The sequence below is a fragment of the Pseudopodoces humilis genome, chromosome 9, assembly GCF_049639895.1.
Source record: "Pseudopodoces humilis isolate 2021_Gansu_Grassland_sample_001 chromosome 9, ASM4963989v1, whole genome shotgun sequence".
In the NCBI taxonomy this organism is placed as follows: Eukaryota; Metazoa; Chordata; class Aves; order Passeriformes; family Paridae; genus Pseudopodoces; species Pseudopodoces humilis.
In genome coordinates, this window is record NC_142208.1 from 10951257 (window position 1) to 10977156 (window position 25900).

The following is a 25900-nucleotide window of genomic DNA, read 5'->3' on the forward strand; positions in this document are numbered from 1 at the left end:
AATCAGCACAAACATTTGATTGTAAACCATGCAGAGTGAAATTAAATGCCAAAATGTAGAAAAACATTTGAATTTCTATGGAGGTTACATGCAGTGTTGATATTTTGAAATCTGATTCCTAACAGAAGTCAGTGATTCATCCTTTATTTCTTGTGAGAAAATGAGAGGTTTACATCATGTGACATTTCTGAACTGGCAGACCAACTTGTACTGAAGCTCCATTTGGTGCCATTAAGGAATCAACTGTCTTGAAGTTGTTAGCTTCTGAAAATCCCTTCTGTCAGTGAATCCTTACTATTTATACAGTTTGGAAAGAAGGATAAATTTTGTAGCAACAGAAGAAATGCTGAGCTGCAGCCTGATCATTCTTTTTTCTTTTGATTGGCATTTTCTTCAGAACCTCAGAACAGACAGCTTTGACCATGCTTTTTGTCATGTTTTTCACTTTTCATTTATTGCTACCCTTAGCAGGAGGGGTGACAAAGGCTGTGGCTCTTCCTTCTCCCAGCAGAGTTCTAGCATGCAATAAAATAAAAGCAAACAGCAAAATTTTTTTTACAAATTTTTTAAGCAACTAAGAAATTGTCTTCTTCTTCCAGGGGCAAGAACTTAGTAATGAAAGCATGCTGCATCTATTCCTCTAGAAATAAGCTTGACAAAACTGCTACAAGTGTCTTCCCTCTAACATGTCTACTTTTTAAAATACAAGTTGGGCCATATTTTATAGAGAGTGGTTAACATCTTCCTCTTTCCAATCCTAAGAGAAATCCATGGCACTCTTTGGTCAGGCCCTCCAGCATTTCAAGTGCTTCATCTGAGAGCTGGAGTTCCACTTCAATTGAAAGGAGTGCCTAGACAGGTGATGCAGCCAAAAAATCGTGAGCACCAAGGTGTAATAGGATGAGTTGTTCTGTCTCTTTCCCTATCTCCATGGCTATAGACAAAACATAAATGTCTGATGCAGACTGGTTTCACAGTCTTCTTACATTTAGCTGGCATTAAGTGAGTTTAATCCAGGTCTATGGCGTTTTTCCACAGTGAGGTGGAAGAAGTGCTAGTATTTTCTGGGAATTGCAAAGCTACATTTTTTCATTCCAGATTCATACAGCAGATGTGCTAAGCTTCTACAGATATAGCAACTGCACCATCACAGCTATATCCAGAAATGGTGAGTATGGACTACATCTAAACACAAAGGGTTTGTCTCTGTGATAGAATTAAACTAAATAATTCTGATATATAATTCATATATATAATATATAATATACTTCATATATTCTTTCTTCTTTTTTGTTTTTTTTATCATTTAAGTGATAGAAGAAAAATTTCTGTCTTTTGTTAAAGAGAATGAAAATTTTCCAAACCAGTAGATGAGGCTGGATCCCAATCTCCTGTGCTGTATGGCATGCTTCCCCAATCAATTTCACCTTTTTGCATATGTAACCATAGCCCCCTTACAAAGTTCTTGGTTTTGATGATACAGTTGCAAAAGTGGATGTGGTGAACTCAAAGCAGCAGGAGATGTGTGAGGCAGAACAGCAGTGATGCAAGAGCAACACTGGTACCAGTGGGATCAGTACCAGCCCAGCCATCTGGAAATACGATCCCTGGTTTTGTAAATATGTCTCAAAATCAGTCTTGCTGTTGACACTTCATCTGCCTAAGATAATACAGGGAGTTCATTTGTGGGAATATTTACCTGCGGCTGTTTGGAGGGTTCATGTGGTAAAATCTGCTCTTTAATTACTTTGCCACAAATACTTGTTCCAAGGAAATGCCCACTGGAAGTTCATAAAAATATGTCGTTGCTGTTCAGTCATGCATGCATTCAGATGAAAACTGTGCAGATGCCAGCAAGAGTCAAGCAAATTGAATCCAAACTCCAAATCAAATGAATTCAGCTCTTGATTGCTTTTGAAGAAAATATTAAATGGTAAACTTCAAGGCATCATTATAGAAACCTCTAATAGGACCATGTGTAAGGAAGTTTAAAAAAATTAAAAATCACATATTTTAAAGTATCAAATATTAATTTTAAGAGTAAATAGTGTTTTCTATTAGAACAGCTCTTCATTTTTTTTCTCACTTTTCACATCAAACACAAGAGTTGAAGCCATTGTGCAAATTTTTCACCCCAACATAGTCATAATCTATTGGGATTCCTGTTCTCACAGCTACAGGCCCCACAAGCAGTGGCCCAGGAGTGCCAAGGTAGCTCAGTTCCAGTGACTGATACGTGAAGTTTCTCTGTGCAGCTGCCCCAGGAATGTTGTGGACCTGTGCATAACACGGTGGATCAATCTTTTTATAGGTAGGAACAGGAACACTCTGTTTTCAGCTACAGTGAGGCAGAGTTTGCTTGGCCTACTTATTTTATCTTTGTCTGGTATTTTTGAACTTTGTTTTGGAATTTTATTCTCTACTTATCATTCCCCATCTATAATCTCTTAAATTAATCTTTTTCTTTTATCAGATCTGGATGACTTTGTTTCCCTTGCTGAGAAGGGAAGCCCTGGACATTACATGTCCAAATAATTAACTCTGGGTATCTATTTGTGTTGCTGGGCAGCACCCTGGCTACTACTGCAAAACAAGAAGCCTCAGCACCACATCAGACTAAAAATGATTTATGAGCAGATGTAAAAGCTACAGACATTGCCAAGAAAAAAAAGCAACAAATGTCAACTGAGCTTTGAAATGTTCCATGCTCTTTCAGCTGAGGTTCTGGTAGAGCAGCTAAACATACTACAGTGTGAATTGTATCCTTGTAACCACTGATTGCTAATTCCAGAGGCTCGTGTTACTGAAGCTTAACCAAATGAACACTAAACGCGTTTATCAACACCGCTGAACGCTGTTGTGTTACTGAATAAACACGATCAAGGGAAGGGTTGGAAGGGAGAAGAGAATTTGGCTGCTGGTGATAATTTCTGGTTGTGAAGCAATTATTTAGATAGCAGAATTTAGTCTGAGAATAAAGAGTTTAGTAAGTGCTGGATTTGCATAATAGTAATACATGTCACTTTAAATTTCCTCCTGGCACTTTCATGCACTTTTAAAATGAATCCTAATTATAAATGTTATACAAGTCTCACATAATGTAAATTTACTTGTATGTACATTTGCATTTTCCTCATTTTTAAGTGTGCTGATGATTAACATTAGTAGCCAAGCTATTACGTTAACTGCAGGAGAATACTACACACCATCTTTTAGAAATTAAATGTTATGTACATTAAATATGCAGAGAAATTTAAAAATTCACCCCTAATCAACTGTACAAAAAGGAAAAGAAACAAAAAAAACCAAACCCTTAAAGTGAAATCAGGATTAAATATTGTACTTGATGTACTTAATTTAAATATGAATACAAAGCATTTTTTAAAAAGCCAAAACTCATCACATTGATTTTTGTTATTGCAAATGGAAGGAAGGATTTTCAAAGAAGCTGCTTAAAGAAAATTTACAGGAACTCACTTTCTTATATGAATTTTTAGACTACAACATTCCATTTTTCAGGTATTGTGTGACAAATATGAATGACATTAAAATTCTTTGAGCACTAGTATGGTTATCCTGAGCTAGACCATTTTCCAAAGTGAGTCACTGCTGCCATCTGGAAGTCAATGAATTGAATTAAGATGTTTATATCTTATGTGAAGACTAAAAAAAGCATGGCAAAAGTTGTAAATATAACCTGGGATGAGAGAACATGAAAACATGGATCCCATCCATGTAAAAACAGTGGATTTCACGTTGCAAAATTTACTAAATTGTTGTACAGAGTGTACAATTTAGAATAATGAAGTATGATAAATAGTAGTATAATCAAATTATTTAAATATTTTTTTTATTTCACCAGAATGGCTTACTTTATCCTGACCTAAAATCCTGAAATCTCTCAATTATTAATTAACTTTCAATCCACTCAGTATAAACTTTACCGTGTGAAGATTTCTTCATGGAGAAATAATTCTTTCCAATTTTCCATTTTCTGAGGACAGAAAAATGAAAAAAAAAAAACCAAAAAACCCCACAAACGATCAAACAAACCAAAGGAAACAAAAAACCCAGAAAAAACCCAAAACAAACCATTTACTTGCATGCAGATAATACATAAAAAGTTGCATGGAGTCTACCGGCATTTGTCAAACAAGAAAAGTTTCCCACCATCCATAGCCTTGAATTTTCCTTGATAAATCCAGTGATAGAGTGTACTAATCAGAAAACAGCCTCAGAAAAAAATGCATTAACATATGGTTAGTATTGCACTCGCATATCCAGCTGCCTGATCCAATTATCCTAATTTAAAAGAAGAACAATTCATGTTTTCTAGTGAATGCCATGTAGAAACTGTGCCTACCTTGTGTCTTCTAATAATTTACACAAAAGGTTTGGTAAATCCAGTGGGATAAATCTCACAGACTTTTAAAAAATATCATCTTAAGGCATGGTGTCAGAAATAGGTGATTCGAGGCCAACCTTTGAGAATTCTTCCATCAAAGACAAACCTGGCAGCGATGTCTGAGGCACTGGTTTGGTCCAGCTCCCAGAGCTGTGCCAAGGTTTGCAGGGAGGGTGGAATCCCTGCAGCCTGAGGCTCGCAGCACCCCCAGAGCCAGGCTGAGCCTCAGGCTCTGGCACCTGCACCATTCCCAACCCCTGGCTCTAGAGAGGCTCCAGCACTGCCCTTGCCCTGAGTGTCACCAACCCCTGCAGCTGAGCAGCTCCTGGCAACCTTTCTGACTGGGAGCTGCAGCAGCAGCACTGTTCCAGGCAGATGTCATTTTTCTTTCTGTGTTTTTTTTTTTTTTTGTTTGCTTTTTTTTTTCTAATTAACATTTTTGCATGGCTAATTAAATTTATTAACAAAGCTATTTCATTGCTCAGTAAATAAGAGTTCATTAAAAACACATTATTGAATGCTTAACAGCACAATAAAAAGTATAGAAAGGGTAAGTTAATGATTGTATTTCTACTAATATCATAGTATGAGAATGCTCATTAATATCATTTATTTTAGATTGCCTCAGTAAACATTATTATTTGCTACACATTAGTAGCATCTTTTAATGATCTTTTATTTACTCAGTGAACAATGAAAACTGATGATGTGCAAGCATTTGCTCAAAGCTTTACAGCTTGTTATAAGGTTGAATTTGTGCACAAGAGCAATTAACACACCAGCACACAAGAGATTTTATTGATAGCACGAAGGCAATCTTAGGAGATTACCCATGACCAGCTCTGAAGCAGATAAAGACACAATCTGAGCTCTGACAATGGAGTAGACAGGGCCATGCTGACACTGAGGTTTGGGACCGAGCACTCAGGGGAAGTGTGGTCACAAAAAGGCACAGGCTGAGCTCTGCTGTGTGAGATACACTGCACGGCTTCCCTAAGCAGAAGCAGTCTGATAACTGATAACATGCTTGCATGGGCCTTTTAACTTTAATTTTGGACATGAACCTGTTTCCTCTGGAGTTACAGGAAGTTTTTCTATTCAGTTTTGGAAGAACCAGATTTTCCCCTCAAGCTGGTATGCAATTTAACAGTTCTGTACACACATAACCCAGGCAGTTCCCACTCAGTTCTTCAGCCTCTTTGTAATACTGCTTTAACTAACTTAATCAATATTATTTATTCATTGTGGGTTGTATGGAGACCAAAGCCTGTGATTCATTGTCTCACAAGAAGATACTTGTAAGTGGTCTAGTCAGCCCTGTATAGTTCACTCTCTCAGGGTTACTGAAACAGTAGAAAATTCAGTGTATTTTGCATGTCACTGACTGTTTCTTACAAAGGTATTTGTTTGTGTGCTGAAGAGAGATATGTGAACAAACACACTTATGAATATAAATTATATTTACTGAAGAGACTGTTTTGTCTTTTGATGCACTACCAAAGTAATAGCAGACTTCCTTGCAGCACACAGAGAGATGACATAGCACAGTGTGTTCTGTAAGTCACTTCTAATTCCCATCAACTCCAGAACCGCTTTATAAATTGCTGGGGTGAGTTAAGTTTCCAGCTATCACAGTCTTATGTAATTTCCTGAGACACCTGCATATCTGCTTATGTGAAATACGTTGTAACAAGCAATAACCTGAGTAAAAATAATATAAAGATGGTAAAAGCCAGGCAAAAATATAATTTAAATGAAAACAGTAGGGTTAAATCTCTGAACAGGAGGAGCAAGCAGAACTCAGTATCACTGAGCTCTGAAAGGTGCTACCTTAACAACAGGCTAGGATTAAACAGAAGAGCACAAAATTCAGAAATACGACATCAAACTCAACCAGAATTTTTATTTTCACACAGCAAAGAGAGGTTTGCTGTTTTTAATAAGCAAAACCTTTTTTTGTCCACAATGATCTTTGGACCTGTGATTTTCAGGTGTCTCTGCTTTGCTGCCTGACAGAGCACTTCTGATGTGGCACAAGTTCTGCCTCTGAGGGCTTGCTCTACAGGTACTAGTTTATTCATGGAGAGTGCATCTATCCCTGGAGTGTTTGAATTCTGCATGGAAAGAACACTTAAGGGTTTTGTTTGTTTGTAAATAATCTCAATATGGTTTAAAAATGAATGTCAACTTGATACTTGTGTTTGTCAAACATGTAGGAAACACTTGTGTCACCAAGAATCAGAAATAGTGGGTATGAAACACAAGAACACAGTGCAGCTCCCAATAAGCAGCCATTTGCATAAAAAAGCACACATTTGACAATGCACAGTAAGAGGCAAAGCTATGAACATCAATTATTTCCCTTCTCATGGCAGTGCAAAGCCTCTCACTCTTCCTGCCTGAGAATTCTGAGGAGCTCCATGTGCTCTGGCCTGCCTTTGCTATCGCTGTGCCTTTGCCTCCCCCGACAAGGTGTGCTCGTGCGAAAAGCATTTCCTCCAGAGATTTTCAGTTCCTTCTGCACTCATCCCCATCCTCTCTCCAGGGAAAATTAACTGATCACACTAATGCTCATGCACAGGAATGGCACTTTGAAGACTTGCACAAATGACAACATTAAAAATAAGGCACGATCAAGACGGACGACGTTATTCAGAGAGAATGAAACTTAAATGGGAACTTCAGGATGCCATTTGCACATCCAGTTTCAAAGTGACCTACAGGAAATCCTGCATTACCAAAATGAGCAAATGATACATAAGTAATGAATTCCTAATGGAGATAATAGCCACAGTAAAAAGTTGAAAACCAACCCTAGATTAAACAAATTCTCACACAACTTGAAAGTACAATAAAGAATGATTTCACTGAAATAAAAATATATTTGAAAACTACTTGGCTACAGGAAGCAAGTTTATGTGAATGATATTTATTGACTGTAAGGACTCAGCTACTGACAGAAATAAAGGCATTTTATAATGTCCTTAAAGGACTTTATTTCTTCCTGAGATTACACCAAGTCAGGCATTGGGATTCTAGAAATTTCATAGGAAGTACTGTGCTATGCTCTTTTGGTGTTCTGGGATGTATATATGGTATCAGAAGAACTGGCTTCCTAAAGAATGCCATATAATTATGTTTGGGTATGACAGAGGCAAGGCTGCAGCCAGGCTTCCTTTACTATTGTGCCATGAGGCAGAGACAATGGACTGTAATGCATTTATTTTGTCAGGCTTCTTCAGAGAGAACTTGCCATCAAACCTCTGGAGAAACCAGTACTGCCCTTGCCCAAATCCATAAAGAATAATTTGACTTTTTACTGTATGTAGCAAAATTTAATTATTCTTTTAAAACTCTTTACAGAAAAGTGGTGGCCAGCAGGAAGAAATTAGAGAATATCGCTATAGCTTCTTGAGATGTGGATTTATAAATAGGGACTGTGGAAGACTCAGACATGTAGATCTCCAGAGTGTAGAAGTGTAGGAGGGATAGAGCAATGAAGGGTTTGCAGAGTGTTTCTTTTTAATTAGTAAGGAAATTTTTTTAAAGTGGTAAATCCACTTTAAAAGAAGCTGTCTCTCAGACAAAACAGAAGATGAGCATCATCATTGCCCAGAAGCTTCTGACATCTCTAATTTCTTTATTCCCAGGGCTTTCTAGAGGGATGTGAAGTTGCTGGGTTGCTGCAGGAATTTACAGCAAACTAGGCCAGCCCTTTGGCAGCATTCAAGGCTGTTGTATTAAACTGGCATCTGACAAAATTTTCCCAGCACACAAGTAGTGGATTCCCTTCATTTTCCAAGCCCAGTAACTGCTTCTGTGCACTATGCTGCTGTTACCTGGTGATGCTAAAACAAATCTATGCCCTTGACAGCTTTTACTTTAAACTTTATTAAGGTTTGCACGCCTGCATAAAGACAGGTTATATTTACTTCTCTAACTGAAACTGGCAGCTCTTGTTGATATAAAACAGAGACAGAACCACTCTGGGTTAACTCAATTCACTCACTGTTTGAGAAAGACTGTTGGACTTCATTTCACTGTAGACAGCACTCTTTTTTTAACCTCCCAAGTTGGCTTTGCTTTTCTACCTCACATTCTTCTATTTGGAAAACAACTTAATTCAGATTCCCACATAACTGTTAATTAACATTGATTTCAGTTAGGTATATATTCAAAGTTAAGCAGTAGATACATAAATTCCAGAAACAGGGCCAACATTTGTGCCAGACAAATCATATAAACTATACAAATCAATGAATAATCAACAAAGAAGGTAATGTCAATGATTTAAACAAAAAAAGTTATGTTAAAAGTACCATTAAATAGATGCCATCAAAATAATATTATGCAAGTTAACTTTACTGGTTAAGGAAATTCCCATCAACTAAAAAGAATGGTAATTTCAATATAGTCAAAGGAGAACAGTCATTAAGTGGGTGCTAATGAATTTCTCCTTTATTAAAATATTGTCAAACTAGAAACTGTGATCTCAGCTCATTATAGCAGTAATTGTGTTTACTCACTTATTTACTCAGCAATAGCTGAGGTACTTGCTGGAATTACTTCAATACACAGCAGAATGGAGTTGAATGGCAGCAAAAAGGACAGTGAAGAGCTCACAAATTTAATTTGCTACCTACATGCAACCTATTCAAAGATAAACAGCTGGTTTCTTCAATTTATTATGGTTTACAAATGCAAATACAACATGGCTCAGGACCTCTGCCCTCAGCCATTCTGAGTTCTGTGGCAGTGAGCACTACTTGCTGGTTTGTGCTCTTTCTCAACTGCCCAGGCAGCAGTGGCAATACCCAGGCATCCACACAGCTTGAGTACTAATTCCTCCATCCTCTACTACCATTCCTGAGGTCAGATATTAACCAATAAGGTCATCGTTCCACAGAAGGAAAAGATTGCTGAATCAATAGTGAAAGTTTAGGGAGATTTTTTCAGACTGTAAAAAAGATGAAAAAGGCAACTCTTAGTGCTCTTTTTTTAGGTATTGTGGGTATTTTGAGAATTGCTGCTGATAGTGTACTGAGCATCAGCAGCAGTGCTCCCTAATTGATGTCCATGAGGCTCAAGTGGGACAAATAACATGATTAAGCTCAATTTTCACAACATTTTGTTCTGAAGAATTCTGTTTTCAAATAGAGCAAAAAGTGGCTTATTCAGCATTCAAAAGTGCACTGTAACTGAAATCCTACAGTCATCTACATGGCCTTAAAATTAGTATTGCATATAGAAGGCAATTTTTGCATTAAGGAGTGTTTTATAAGCTATTTGTACAAAGTTGTCATAAAACAGACCCAATACAGCCTTTCTATGGTCAACTCTTCCTGCGATGGGAAAATGAAATTTTCTGGGTGAAAATGTTGTCAATTTCATCCACAAATATACAACTAGAATTCACTAGAAGTATCTAGATTAAATTCCTTCTGGAGTTAAGGCAAATATTTTCCAAATCAGAAAATTTAACACAGGTCATGACCTAATTTAGGAAGGACCTTTAACACCCATTAGAGCATCAGGACCAGAAAGCAGCAATATCTTTAAAAGGCTGCTCTGTACTTCCAATTATTGTTTTAAATTTGTAGCACTTGTAGATGATGAAGCCATGTATTATTGATGAAGTGTGGGCAATTTTTCTGAGCTCATGTTTTCAGCTATCTTTGAATTCCAGCCTCCTTAAGAGTGCCAGCATGGAATCCACTGTGAGATGGGGATGAAGGCTTGAACAATATCTCAAAAACAACCACATGCTTGAGGGTGCTCCCCCTGTACTGTGTATTAGCTAGAAATTTTTAAATAAAATTCCTTTTGACCTACATGTTATTATGGAGGATCACATTTTCTGCAAGCAGATTGTCAAAAATGCAAGATGTGAGCTCTTCATGCTAACCTTTTATGGAGTCTTTCTATAAATATAATTAGCTAAAAGAACAAGTTAGAAATCGTGTTAATATTAATTGTAGCAGATGGAATTTTGAGGGGAAACAGAAAGGCTAATTTTAATTTCTTACTTAAAAATAGAGCTGTACCAGCTGCAAGTTATTCCCAGCCAACTTGTATTCACTGAAACTGAAAAAAAGACTGTCAAGCTCATGGGTAGCCAACATCCTTGTTCAGAAGCCTAGAGGCAGCAGTAAAGGACTTCTGAACTTGTGATGCATTGCACACAAACCCTTCTCCCAGAACACGATGGCTGTGTTAAACTGTGTCAAATCTTAAAGAGATTTATTCTGAGGATAAGAATTTATAGCACTTGTCACCACAGGTGATATTGCCAAAGCTGTGCAGAGTATCGGCAATTAGCCTGCTCTGTAGTCATATCTGTGAGCAGAAAATGTGCTTGTTACCCAATACAGGTCTGCTTGGTATAAATAATTCTAGCAGTTATAAGTGCTGATTTACTTTAGAAACATGAAGCCTGGTCCAGCTTCAAATTCTTCAGACTTCTGAGGGATTTGAAGGTGGTTTTTTTTGGTTCCTCAGCTGCTTTTATGAGATTAATTGATGTAGTATTATTTTGGGGGAAAAATCCTCTTTTGCCCTTTAAAATTCTAGATATACACACATCAGCAGTAGCAGAGGCAAGAGACAAGCCTTTCCTGCTGAAGTACATTTCATTTCTAGGAGTGATTCCTGGTATCCATTAAAACTCAGTTACTTCCTCTGAAATTTTTCTAACCCTATGCCATTCAGGAGTTAGTTTTGACATTTCTCCCACTAAATTATAGAGTGTCTCACCCCTCTGAAGACACAAATGCCATTTTAGCAGATCGGGTGCCACCTCTAGTAGCTGACTAGCCCACTAAACTTGACTCAATGTCGTTTAACTTCCCCCACATGGTGACTCAGTTAGTGCATTTCAGTGTAAAGCATCTCTAGTTAAAGAATCTCATATTGTACATCTGCTCATAAATTGATTAAAAATGCTTCAAAGAGACTCATTCAATGGATTAATGCATGCAGGTCATTACTGACTGTTAACTGAGATCTGAACTGATGGAAATTAATTGCTTCAGGATTAAATTAGCTTGTGCTAAGGGATTCTCACAACTTTTGAAGGGAAATGCAAGAGCAGCACCATCTCCTCATCTCCAAAGTCTGCTTTGAACTTCTCTATTCTTTTTAAAAGGCCTTGTAGACATTTATAATATGTTCCTACTCTAAATCTTCTTGCATAAACTGGTGTAGGGCCCTTCCAAAGACTGCAGCTTATCCTGTGTCGGTTTCAGGTTTATTTGTAGGTGAACCATGTTCAGTGGTGCCTGGCTATGCTGCAAAGAGAGATGTCTTTTCTTTAGGAAGATGAGAGTTTAATGCCATTTCATCTGCATAACAAAATGTAAATTTCTCAGTTTATCTGGTTATATATATGATCCAACTAAGTAGGGAGTCTTTATAGCAGTACCAGCAATTTTATTGTTACTAAGACTCTCATTTGAGTGCTGCTCACAGGGTTTCAAGGGTTAAGCACTGCTTTTGATGCACATAATAGAATTCCTTGCTATCTCATCTTGCAGCCTTAAAATCCAACTGTACTTTGTTATCAACTATTTAACATTTCTTATCTAGGGTTATTTGAAGCCTGCTTTCTAAATAAAAAAAATGGTTAAAGAGGTGGGCAAGATCAAGACAGGTGTGATAGCACTATATTCTCATGTCTCAGCCCCAGCTGATATAATATATACCAGTTTTATATAATAATGTTTTTTATCTGTACTTGCAGTTTTACACTGGTTGAAGCAGAGTTAACTAATTTAATAAGTATCTAGTTATGTCCAAACTAACTGTTGGGATATGTGAGGGGAGAGAAGAAGTTGAAAAAAATAATTATATATATATATATAACATCTGTGTATATATGTGTGCAAAAGTACACATTTGAAATACTCTGCTGTATGTATGCTCTGGGTTTTTCCTTTAAAAGTTTAACTTTATTGACTTTAAAGTCTTTATTAATTCAAGACAAGATCTGAACAACTTAGAGCTCCTCAAATTTTGAAGTAAAACAAAATCTGACTTCAAAATGGCACATGGCAAATTCAGGCTGACACTAATCACTATGGACAGGCAGCTTTACTATCATATCCTTACTACAGTGTCAGAAGATGAGCTAAGAAAGCAGCCTATTATTACTGCAAAACCCAGAAGAGAATAAATGTTCTGGCAACAAAGCCCTTTTTAACACAGAAAATATAAACAGTGTTTCCCTAATCCTTGTCAAAGAAAAAATAATGGCAAGTGTTTAGAGTGAACCTAATATTTGCATAACTTCATTAAATTGGCAGATTCTTTTTCTAGAATCCCATTTAGCTATCATTCATTGGAGGTGAAATACTTGTGGAAAAGAGTTTGGCCACTAAATCTAAAAACTAGGTTAAAAATTCAGAGTACCCACTTATACCACATGGTAGGGGTATGCAGCAGCTTAAATGTGAGCCCAGAGTCCTCAAATGACCACGAGGATATAGTCCTGGAACTAAAGCAGGAATTGTTCATTTTTCTCTCCCTCTCCCCTGACATATACATATAAATATATATTTCTCGTACATATATACATATATGCATATTGTAAGAATTTACACCTTTTCCCATCAGATTGGGAAAAAAGTCATAATCCTCAACCTCAATTTACTATTTGCATCTTTACTGACTGCAGCAACCCAATCCTTCTGAGTGCAGGGAGGCAAAAACAGTTCTCCTTGTGGTTTTCTGATTTGGTTGGTTTTTTTTCTTTTTTTTGTTTGGTTTTTTGTTTTTTGTTTTTTTTTTTCTTTGTGGTGTGGTTTCTTTTGTTCTGTTTGTTTTTTGTTATTGTTTTTTCTTTTCTTTTGTTATCACCAAAAATTTGTGTTAACACCATCACTTTGCAGTCTGCTGGGTCTTCCCTTTAATGCTGCACAGGCACAGGCATTCTTGCAGTCATAACAGGGTTGATGGTGTGCAACCTTTCATAAGCTTTATTTAGAGATTTTTTGTTCTTATTACCTTTAAAGAACAGTTCTTCAATGGACAGAATGCATTGGTTAGTAGAAATTTATTATCACAATTATGCTATGCTGATATGGATTGACTGATTTTCCATTTCACTTTTTACTCCTGATGTGCCTATCTTGCTCCTAATCGGGGAAATTTAGCTGGCTATGGGTATCTTCTGGACAATAAACTAATTTCTCAAAAGACAAACAAATCACAACAGAATTAATTTAACATTTCACTGGAACTTTGGCTCTTTTTACTTGTTAGAAAATTTGTCTGCGTTATTTAAAAAGTGAAAAAGAGATGTAGAATCATGTCTGTGACAAAACCCCTGTTATTGATGAGTGCAAGTCACCTCTCATTACTGGCTTCTAAAATTTTGGCATCTGGAAAAACTAATGAATGCTTTATTCCTTCTGTAGAAAGAAATTGAGTACTTACAGAGTGTGACTGCACACCTGTTATGAAAGACATTTAAAATAGCTGGGATTAAAAGTCCACAGAAAACACATCTCACTCCACTGTCCAGGAAAAGTCCTGATTCCTGGACTAGCCATATACTTCTAAAAGTCCAAGTAAGCAATAAGATTCTCATCTACTTTGTCATTATGGCTTAATTAACATCACAGTATAACCTTAAAATTAATGAGCTGTAACTCTCATTGACATCTATAAACATATGCGCTAATAGTGTATATGGACAATTTGACAATCAAAGGACTTGAAGACAATTTTTAATCCATTTTAGTTTGGTTATGGAAAAGCTGTGCTATAATTTCTTTTGTGTATTTTGGCTAGTATTTAAATTATTTTAATCTTTTCTTTGTGAAAATTTTATAGAGAATTTCAAAATCTCACATTTGACCGAGTTCCTCCAAAATAGGGCAAGGAAATTTTTCATGGAATCCTGCAACAATTGTGATGGCTCTAATGCCTTTGCCCTAAACTTTAACCTGCAATGGACAGAGCCAATCCACAGTGTTATTCAAAAAGTAGTTTTCTGCACAGCTCAAGAGACTACATCATAAATAAAAAAAATTTCAGTGGTGACTGCTCTGAGCAGTATTGCCTAATTTGAGGAGAAGGTGTGAAAAGCAAAATCTCATTATGACATGCTAAATGTAATTATAAAAATACTCCAAACATGTGTGACACATTGTAGACATTTCAGGAAACAAACCTGAGGTGGGGAAAATAAAACAGGGCTATAAAATTTTGCATGAAACTTTCTATCACAAGGTATCATTGAGACAAGTGCTTTAGGAGAAAGATGAGACTCTGCACTTGAGCATTTCCTAGAAAATACAGAACTATTAAACACTTTACTTCTGGAGTTATGTCATGAGATGATTTTGCCTCAGGTCAGGAAGTGTTATTCATCTCATATAATAACCCTGTGCAGTTCAAGACTTTTATAAAGGCTTCACTTTTTTTTTTCCTGAGGGATGCATTTCCCACTGCTGGACACCAGGATGCTTGAATGTGCTGACAATTGCTCTATTGTAATCCAGTTGTGTCTATAGCATGACTAGTAATAAGATCTGCTATTATGCCATTTCCTTGTTACAGGGAGATCATGCATTATAGGCATCCATTTATAGTGTCTGAAAATGCTTGGCTCCCTGCTGACTAATCTTACCAATATTTTCACCTTGCAGTGTGTATATTATATTCTAATCAGCAACACTTTGTGGGTTTTTTTCCTTATTCTTTTAGTCTCACCTTCTATTTGTTTTTCCAAAGTCTTGAATTCCTCAAAGCTGATTTGCTTTTTTCTAGAAACTGTAAAAGTCCAGCCCTGGGGCAGATGCATTTTTTTCAGCCTTGCCTTTAAGTGCCATAGCAGGTAACATCTGTCCTAACTCATTGGATTATAAAATGATGTGATCTAAGGAGACATCTGACAAGTTACAATGGATGCCACAAGGTAATTGCCACAAGTTTATAAAATGCACAACGCTTTTCAAGGCTGGCTATTCCCTACCTGCCCTGCTTCCTAAACAAGTAACCAACTGTATCAACCAGTTCCTGTTCTTTTAAAAATAACCTTTCTTCTTATTGCTTCTCCCTACCTGCCTTGTGCCCAAAACAGTGAGACCTTTGATAGAGAGTGTTTGGAAATGGCAGCAGAACATTGTACTTTGAATGTTGCCCTCTAAAATTCCCCTAGGAGAGGAAAATTGGAAGAACAAGTAAAGTTTACAAATCGTTTTTCTACAATTAATCTTGTTAAAATCTGTGTTGTTTCAGCTACCTCTAGATCTCTTAAGGGTCTTGATTACACGAAAATACACATTTAATATAAATTTTATTCCAGCATATCTGCAAGGAGCTACAATGTCTAAGGCATGCTGAAACAGAACTGCTATCATAAATAAAGTTCAAAAAGACATTTGTACAGACACTGCTTCTGCATAGTCACACCTTTGCTATTTAAATAGCAGAGAAGCAAACAAATACCACGCAGAAATGGAATTCACATTGGCAAGCCAAATACTACCCCAATACAGTGATAAGAATGTTATCTGTGTTTGATTTGTTGCACACAATTCAAACATATTTCCAAAGTTTATAAAGCTGGAATTTAAAAGCATCTATTACTACTAGCGTTTAGTTTTCTCTTCAAGTGTGACATGAAATGATTGAAGATTAAGTAGGGAGAGATCAGATTGAAATAATAGGAGCTCCCAACATGCTAAAAGTAAACATCTCCTAAAAATTCCCAAGTTAATGTCAAAGGAATCCTTTAGAAAGTGGCAAAATGCTATTTAAATACTGAACTTGATAGTTGTATTTGCTGTTATTAGTGAGAATTACACATTAATAAAAATTGATATGACAGTGTAAAACCATAAAGCATTGTAAACCTATGGAAAAACACACATACCTCTCCTTTGACCCTCTGTGTCACCCGAAAAATGGGATTTCAGTGAAGCCAGAACCTGTGAAGATACTGAGATGTGGCATTTGAAGAGCAGCTGGGGAGGACAGAATGTCCTCTCAACCCCTTCACATTTGTGTCTCCCCATCACTCACTGCATTGGGAGATCCATCTTGGCTTCCACTGAGAGGCTTTGCACACAGGGGATGAAGCTTTTCCTGGATCTTTTGGAAATTTTTAGCCAGCAGGCACTGTTTGTTGAGGTGACTCACAGGAAGCACACAATGTCTGTAATGATTACTCTCTGATGTCTCCTGAAGGTTCAGCCCCTCCACCCCAAGTCCCCAGGAGGCCTCAGGTGGTGTCTGGTTTAGTGTCTAACAAGAGCTCTAAATCAGATTCCATGGGCATTAAAAATGTTAGAAAACAAAATACTGATAAAGGGAGAGTTGGATCTTTTTCTCACAATCGAGCTGCTGGATGCCATATTCTAACAAACGTGGCTGGCTTTACTTTAGATTATCATTTACTTTAGATTATTTTCCTTGAGAGTGTTTTGTTAAAAAAATAAAAGAAAACAAAAAACTTAAGCAGCATGTATCATACAGAATATTAGGTACATATTTCTGTATGTTTTACATTTACATTTCATATTTTATCATTAGATACATGAATTTCTGTGAGGTTTTCTCAGCCTCTATTAAGCACACAGCTTTCTAGTCTACAGGAGAGGAAAGGAAGTTAATTTAGTCGTTAATTTGGAAGGTCATGTAGCTGGATCATTTGTACACTTTATTGCAGCCTGCATTGTATAGCTTTTTTTTCACAGCTGTATCCTTTGAAATTCTACAAATCACTGCTCAAAGAGAAATCCCTTCAACATAGGGAGACATCTGACCACAGCAGTTCAAAATAGAAATATTGTGACATATTATGTCACCAGTCAGCTGGTGAATATCACCAGTAGTTACCACACACACTAAATTAACTCTACAGGCGATACATATAACTGCACCCACAACTTTGTGAGATTTGCTCAAGTCTTTGGGTTTGCCATTTGGGAGACCACGGTCCTGTGTAGCTGTTTGTTTCCTAGTGTTGTTCCTTGGTAATGTAAGGTCAGGAACTTCTTTTCTTTTGTTCATGACAGCTGATTACCTCATTTTATACTTTCTATAAATTCCCAGGTCTTAGGAAGAACCAATTCCTTTTGACCAGTGGTGGATTTTACTACTTTTGCCTCAGCCACCCTTCACATCACCTCCATCCTATTTGCTGTGGCCTTCAAATTGCCTGCACTGAACTGAAACTTAGCCTGAAAGCATCACTTGCATTTCGTCTCTGTTACAGCCCCTACTTTTAAACCCAGTTTCTCAGTTGCTAAAATGCATTACTGGGCTGTTCTTTGGGCCTGTGGCACTGCCTGAATAATGGTGCTTTCCATGAACTACGGACACCTTATTTGTAAGTTAATTTAATAACCTTGTGAAAGTCAATTTCCAAGGAGAAAATCGAAACCATGGCAGGTGGAACTTTGTATCAGACCTTCAGGGCAAGAACAGCACCAGCAAAACCAGCTCCCTTAGGCCCTTTCTATGGATGTTGGCAACACACACATAAAGTCAACCACCTATTGCCTGAAGGTCTATATTCATGTTCCAAGCCTACTTGCAAATTTGGATACATTCCCCCCCTTCACAAGCAGCTCTAAAGCTGACAATTCCTGTCCTATGCTACATTCCCTTGACAATGTCTCAGTTGTGAGAAAAGAGACAAAGTTGCTGTTTTGATTAATTGATACTTTGTTTATTCCTTTTCTAAACGTTACTGGAGATTCAATTTATTTTAAAGTTTATAAGAGGGAGGAGAAAACAGCAATTGCGAGACAAGAGGTGTTACCTCCCCTTCTCATTGCCTACAGATAAACAGCAAAACATTAATATTTACAGATGTGTGATAAGGAATGAATCATCCTAGGCCACTTTCAATCATTTCCATACTGTCCTAAATCTGTGGTTCAACTCTCATAGCCTATTGTCAGCATTGCAAATCACCTCAATTGTCCTTGGGGGCAGAATGATGCACTTCAGTCCTGTTCCTAGTGGGGTTGTCCCAGGTTTCCTTCAGCTCACTATTAATGGGATAAGACTCTGAATGTCTTGTCTTAAGGCCTGGCAGGCCAGCCTAAAAGAAAGGATCCAAAAGGTACTAGGAATATTTTCCTTTTTTAACTTTTTTTTTACTCTCAATTCTACAACATGTTAATTAATAGTGTGACCCAAAGCATGCAAGAATCAAGCAAAAAGACTAACAGCCCAGAAACATCAGTGATTTTTCATCTCCCTCTCTGCAGAAAGTAATGAATTATATGGTTAAAACATTTTTTCTCCGTCTGATCTTTTAACTGGATTATCAATGTCCTCCTTTGATTTTCTCAATGGCTTATTTTAGGAGGAAGGGATAATATTAATTCTAAGGCTGCCATCTCCTTTGAAACAGAATTTTAAAAGCTGTGATGTAAGAGGGGTAAGAAGGAAGCAACCAGGGTTTGTCTCAAGGGTTGGGCTCAAGACAAGCAGAATAGAGAAAATCAGAGTTGTGGACATCCTTAGTTCAACTGATGAACCAAGCATTCTGATTTGCTGATTTGGATAGAAAGAAGCTGGCAATTATTTTAATATCTGAAGAATAAAATCTAAATAGCAGACGCGAGGAGAGTGATGAGAAAGAGGAGAAAATACAAACATCATGAGACTGGGCAAAAATGAACTGAAACACTTTCCAGCATATATTTTTATTGAGTACCTGTACTTAGCTCATACACAAGGATGCATCCCATTCTTAAAAAGTGGTTAGCTCAGCTATATTTGGCATACATCATACCAGACAGGAATTTTGAGTTTATTTTGACAAGATTTTCCTCCATTCTAAGCAAGGTGTAGCCACTCTGACATTACAAAACCATTGTGAGCAGACATAAAATGGCAAAGGATTCATTCTGTTTGTCCCAGTTGGTATTTGCATTAAAAAATAGCCCAGTTCTGCAATACTGTAAATGTGAGATCTAAATTGTGCCAATTAAAGCAAATACTTCAAATCCAAGCTCAGAAAACCTCAAATATCTAACTATTAAAATATAGAGAGAGTATTTAAAATACATAAAGCCTTGCTAAAGAATATGAGGGAGGCTAAAAGATGTGCAGGTTTTCAGTTCAGTTGTTCATGCTGTCACACTGAAATGGCAAGTAACAGTTTGGATAACACCTGCAAAATAACCCTCTACTACACCTCTTTATGAAATGTGTTTTCTTATTGAGTATATTAAAATAAGTTACTGTGGAAACACGCACTTTTCATTTAATAATCTAACTTCTGTATGGAAAAAAGGCTTAGGTAAAAAAGGAGGAAGAGAATAAGAAAACACAAAGTATTTAATCTTTCAGCCATCTGATTAACCCCAGGACATATCTACAGATATCTTGCACAAGAGTCACACTGCAGAAAGGAATTAATTTTTAAAGTTGGTTGAATATTTAACCTGTAAAAAAATTACTGCTATGCAAAATTTTGCCATAAATTCTTCATATAGATCTTGAACTCAGTTCTGAAACATCATAACCCCCATTTTGACACATTAGGAAACCAGCAAGTTTTTTAGTTGTTAAACTTCAAGTTGGACTGCCTGCTTTTTTGAACAATGGAAATTTCAAATGGAAATAACTTGGGATCTAATATCTTGCATGTGGACTGGAGTCTTCAGCATCTTTTAATTCTGTTTTCTAAGTGTTCCAACAGTGACAAAATCATAGTTCAAAAATTTAGGGTTATTAGTACCATAAATCTAGGAGAAAAAATTACCTACACATGTATAAGATCTAGCAAACTTTAACATCTCTTGCATTCTGGATCTCTAGGAGTTTGGAACAGATACTTCAGTCAGAACATTTTCACTACAGATCTTTTTTATATATACCTGAAGAATGCTGAGCATTATTTTATTTTCAATACAGTCTTGTTGCAAGCTTACAGAGCACATAGTAAAGATCAGAAAAATGTCACAGATCACATCACAAGCACCCACAGACTCCCAAATAGAATCAAGATTCAAAATAAACAAACACTGTCTTTAAAGGACATAGATGAGATTTTAAAAACATCTCAGAGACTGATTTTAACATTTTCAAATGAATTATCCATCTGCTGAAATTTTCAACTATGCTAATATACAGAGAATTTGATATACACACAATTTGATAATTATTGCTCTACTTAATGGTTTTATAAAGTGACTTGGGAGCTGAGGCCCCAGTGAAAGCAAGTGAAATTGAGGTTCTAAGCATGTGAACTAGGAATTCATTGTGCTCCTTTTAACATGCTCATTCTCATGCTTTCTTTCATATAATATGGAAATAGAAAGCAAATCTGGATCCATCAGAATGTGAAAGCATCTAATCAGCTCCCTTCACACTAATTAATCGTTGCTCCTGAAGCTAAGCATATGTTCAGTGCAGATTAGGGCCTTCATATCAATCCCCCCAAAAATTTAAGGATTCTTTCTATAGTGGCAGTATAGGCACTTTGCAATCAGTTTTAATTATTATTAAACATCTGTCTCCTCAAACACCTACACATTGCTTTCAAAATTATTCCTATATTTTTGTTGGTTTGTGCTTGTTCAGAGTCATCTGCACAGATTCTGCACATATGGTCATGTTTCATTTACAGCAAGCAGTGTAAAACTACTTCTGGATTTAAACATTATTGTCACAAGTTTTTCAGAGTGTCACAACAGCAAGAAATGCTAAAAGTGCTTGAATCTCTATCAGAAGATGGATAAAGCGTTACCTCATAGGACTCTTGCACTAATCTGTAATCTCAAGGCAGAATTCAGTAGTGGTGGATTCACTTTTTGTTCATATGAACAGACAAAAAATCCAGGGTTCATTTACATTCAGAAGATGGTCAGTATCTTCTTGACCTAAAGTGCAGACAGCTGGAATGACGCAAGATGATTATTTTCCCTTTCTTCATCATCATAACAGATTGTTAGCTATTGTCACTAGCAATTTCTTTACAATCAAGTTCTGCTTTGATTTAGAGCCTTGAAAATATTGCAGTCATCCTAAAAATTGTTCTGAAAGCTGCCAAATATCACTTCTTTCTAAGTTTAGAACAGTCCCTGGTACAATCAAAAGAAAAAACATGTCAAAACTCATGAAAATGGGTCTGTTAGGGCATGTTTTTCTGCACATGCAGACTGTTGACTCTGAGGGAATTACAGAGGAGATCATATCTCAATACCAAATGTGCCTGGAACCTGAATATGGAATACAGGGAGAAAACTCAGTCCAGGCACCATGTATCAATTACAGCTAGGAGGCCCCCAGAGAACCACATTACCTCCCATTAATTATGAAGTATTAGCCCTAACCTCCTGTAGAGTGAGAATATTGCTGTGCGCTGCTAATAGGCCCTAAAGGAGTGGTTCATTCTTTGCTCCTCCACTGTTTGGAGTTTCCAAGCCAAAACACTGTAAAGCTACAGAATCTCACCTCATCCAATGCTGCTTCCTGGCTGAAAAGAATCCCAGTTAAACCACAGATGGTGTTTCTGTAAGAGACCTCAAGAAGAAGCTTTGCAGAGAAAATAAACACACAGCAATAAACCACAGAGCCATGTTATTTATCCTCATATGCTATCAGCTTCTACTGAAATGATTGATTCATTCTGAAGCTGTAATTTCACTCCTTTGTTGAATGGATTCATAATGTTGTTTCTTTTTATTTCAGCTGATAATACATTGGCTTTTTCTAATATCTATCTTTTTTTTTTTTTTTTTTTAACTAATTCTTAGCTGCTGGTTTTGGTTTTGTTTAATGAAAAACTGTGACTAGGGGGCAGATTCCAAAAAAGGAACTGACTTTGGAGTTCGAAGGAAAACCCATTAAAAACAGTAAATATCAAAAGCTCCAAATATTTTTAAAAATTGGTAGCATGAATCTTCTCTTTACAGGATTAATCTCCAGAAGTAAAAATTAAGTGAGCATACATAATCAGTTCTTCATAAGTTTTTTCACCCACAGGTATCAAGAGAGACCCACTAAAAAAAACCCACATTCCTCATTTGATTGATTTCAGCTCAAAAACTGTTTTAATATAGAGTTGCAGAGAAATGGAGGGGAAAAATGCTCAGTCAATCTAGCAGAGGTCATGGATGAATGCATGCCAATAATTTAATACATAATGCAAATAGTAAATAAAGAAGCACAGCTCAGAGAACATGAAGGCTTCCTACTTGCAGCCAAGCGCAGTCAAATGTCACCTGCTTTCTTGCAGAACAGCTGAGCAACTGTGGAAGAAAGTATTTTGCAAAATGATTGCTGTTTATACTGATGAAAATTGGAAACCATTAGCTGCTGCTTTCTAGCTTCCACATGCAGTCACCAACAAATAAGAAGCAGACTGACAGCCAATGTTAGTTAAAAATACCAGTGAATGAGACATTGCTCAGAAAAAGAGATGGCCACATGGATCCCAACCTGCTGGACTAGCTGGATTCCTCTGAGCTCCCCAAAGCGAGTACCACTGCACTTCTGTGTGACAGGGGATGAACAGAGCAAGGGAAATAAGGGCTGTGACATGTCTGTGATGTGATTAGATATTGCCAGCCAACAAATACACCAAATGCCTTAGGACTGAGAGAAGAAAAAAAATCAATACATGGAGATGGTGCCTTAGCATATGCAGTGTACAGTAAGCAACCACTAATAAAGTTGTGTTCTGTGAATGGTGGATAAACAAGTTTGATTTTATTCACATTATTTCAAGAGCATCTTAGCAAAAGTAAAATCCATCTGAGACACTGAGCAAGTTTAAACATAACTTTAAGTACCTGAATATTTCTATGGAGCGTGATGATCTTATGCAGTTATGAGGGCTGGTACAGAATCTAGTCTGTAGATTGATTACTGTCTAGAGAATGCTGATCTACAAAATAGTTGAAAGAGAAAGAGGAGAAAGTATTTTGGTAAGCAGTTGTTTTCTTTACTAGAATTTTCTAGAAAGAAGTCAATACTTATAGTGGATTAATATTTAGATGAGAATTACTATGCACATTCTTCCATTTATTGAGATAGTATTTTAATTTGATTTTAATGACTGCAAAGCGCTCCAAGACATTTGCAGGAACACTGCTATATACTGGCTGATTACATTATAAATTTTTAGTATGTCACTTTTAGCACAGAGGAAAAGGAGCCAGAGAAGTGCAGGTACCAACAAACTGGATTTTTCAGCAAAAAAGTGGCCATAAGGCAGTGCTAATACTCTGTGCAGCCCTGACTCCTTCCTCTCCCTTGGATTTGCACAATGGTTTGAAATTCTTTTGTGCTACATTCTGTGTCTTAGGTTTACATGCTGGAGCTGCAGAAGTACCTCATTATATGGTTTAAATTATTTTTGAAGAAAATATTTGACATAGAAACTGCTGTTCTTGAAAGCAAGAGGCTGGAGTTCTGACATTAACTCCAAAAAAGCATAAAAATCCTTCATGCAAGTTACTACATAGAGCCACTGCTCCTCATGGCTGACTACCAACATTGCATAAACTGGGTATCTATTTAGCAGTTCAAGCTGTAAGATTACTCTTCTGAGTGCCCACCATAATCAATTTATTCAATGTACGTGAGTTAGCAACTACATGGATGTTTTAACCTGAAGGGTGGTAGCAGTCTGCTAGGCCTTGTTATACTTGAAGCTTTCAATATTGCTTTATGTCACTGTTGGCATACAGCTAAAACAAACAGGCTTTAGAAATTCACTTATTCATACTGCAGCCTAAAATCAGTTTATCAACATCAAGTGAATAATGGAAGCGAGGAAATGGTTTTGCCTGTACAGGACTGGTGGGGACTGTTTGTTCATCACCCCACACCTCTCACAAACTACTCTCCTATCACTACCCAGCCTTTCCTACTACAAGGTAAAAGCAAACATGAAAGGAGTCTCCACACAGAAGGTCTCTGTGGCAGGAACACAGGAATTCAGGTCACCAGCAGAGATGAGCACGGTATCCCATCCACTTTGGTTACGCTGATTTATGACAGATGAGGCTCTAGGTCTTTACACAACCTGTCATCTCGTGCTTGTGGCTCTCCCAGGCACAGCAATCCAAACTGCAGTCACTATTGAGACAGTGACAATCAAAGTAAAATAATCAAAGAGATTCCTTACATTCTCCTGTATGTTCTGTAAATCAAACATGGAAAAGCCCAGACTAGAGCCTTTCAGCAAAGCTGCTTTTTAAAGAATTATACAATTTTTTCTAGCTATCCAAACATACTACAGGTGTATCATTTTCATTAAGTGCCCTGCAGACTTGGGAGTACCATGCTTCACACTGTTTTTCTTGCCTGGTACATTGCTATAAACTGTTATGATATTTTAGCTCAGTCAGTCATAGCCTAATGTATCTCTCCATCATTGACTCTGCTGATAATTGCCTGGAAGGATGCCAGGGGACAGATTAGTATCTGTTCTTAATATCACCACTCCAAATATAAACAACTTTCTTTCTGTATTTCACATGAGACAAGGGAGGTTGCTGACAGGTATTTCTTTCTCTTATTTATGCCAAAATTTTTGTTACTGGGATATCCAGAGGACAATTCCCACAATGTAAAATTGTGTAGCTCTTCAAAATGCCAATGAAAATTACCACTTTGATTCAATTTATAGTGCTACATTAATGACACACGTGACCTCATTTTATTGTCTTGTATTTCAGGTTGTGTTGACATCACCTAGGATATCCTTGCCTATAAATATATTAGGATCCTAAGTATTTCTTACATTCAGAGGAAAATATTCACTTTGATATGTATTTGTGCAGGTGCAAGTTCAAGCACAAGAATACACATCATTCATTTAATATCTTATAATTTTTATTAGAAAAAGCCATTGCCTACTGATCACATTCATCTAGATTTCTGGTTGGTTTATTTCATTTCCTGTAAGAATTCACAAGCCTCTCTCCACAGAGATTACTGAGTATGCAGGAGGGTGATGGACAATCCACAGTGTAACTGTGACTGGCTCCTGGGCAAGAACATTCCCATCACAGTCTCACCCAGACTAACAGATATTTTCAACCTGCGCTCAGGTGGCCTGATTAATAGCCTTATTTCCCCCCTCAAAATGGAAAACTGTATTTTACTTCTTTTGTGGAGGAAAAACTGAGGCATAAGGAATTTGAAGGTTTGCCTGAGCTCAGCCCCCTATGCAGTGCCTACACGTGACGCAGAATGCGTTGGAGTTCCTGCCAATTTAGCCCCTAATTACCCCAGTAATTAAATAAAACTGGCTTCTTGTGAAGCTGAAACTGGAAGGAGTGATATATAATCCTCTTTTTCAAACTGTACCTGTGGTTCATATTGGCACAGTTCAGTATGAACACTCCATCTCCCCCACCCAGAAAGGGCTTCCCCCGAAGAGAACCCACCTTATTTTGGTGGATTATATATCAGGAGATGACTCTGCTTGTGTTCTAATCATGGTTTGATTGACTGGTTCATCTACTGGGAAAATCTTATAATCTCTATCCCTACTGTTTCCTTCCCTTGTTG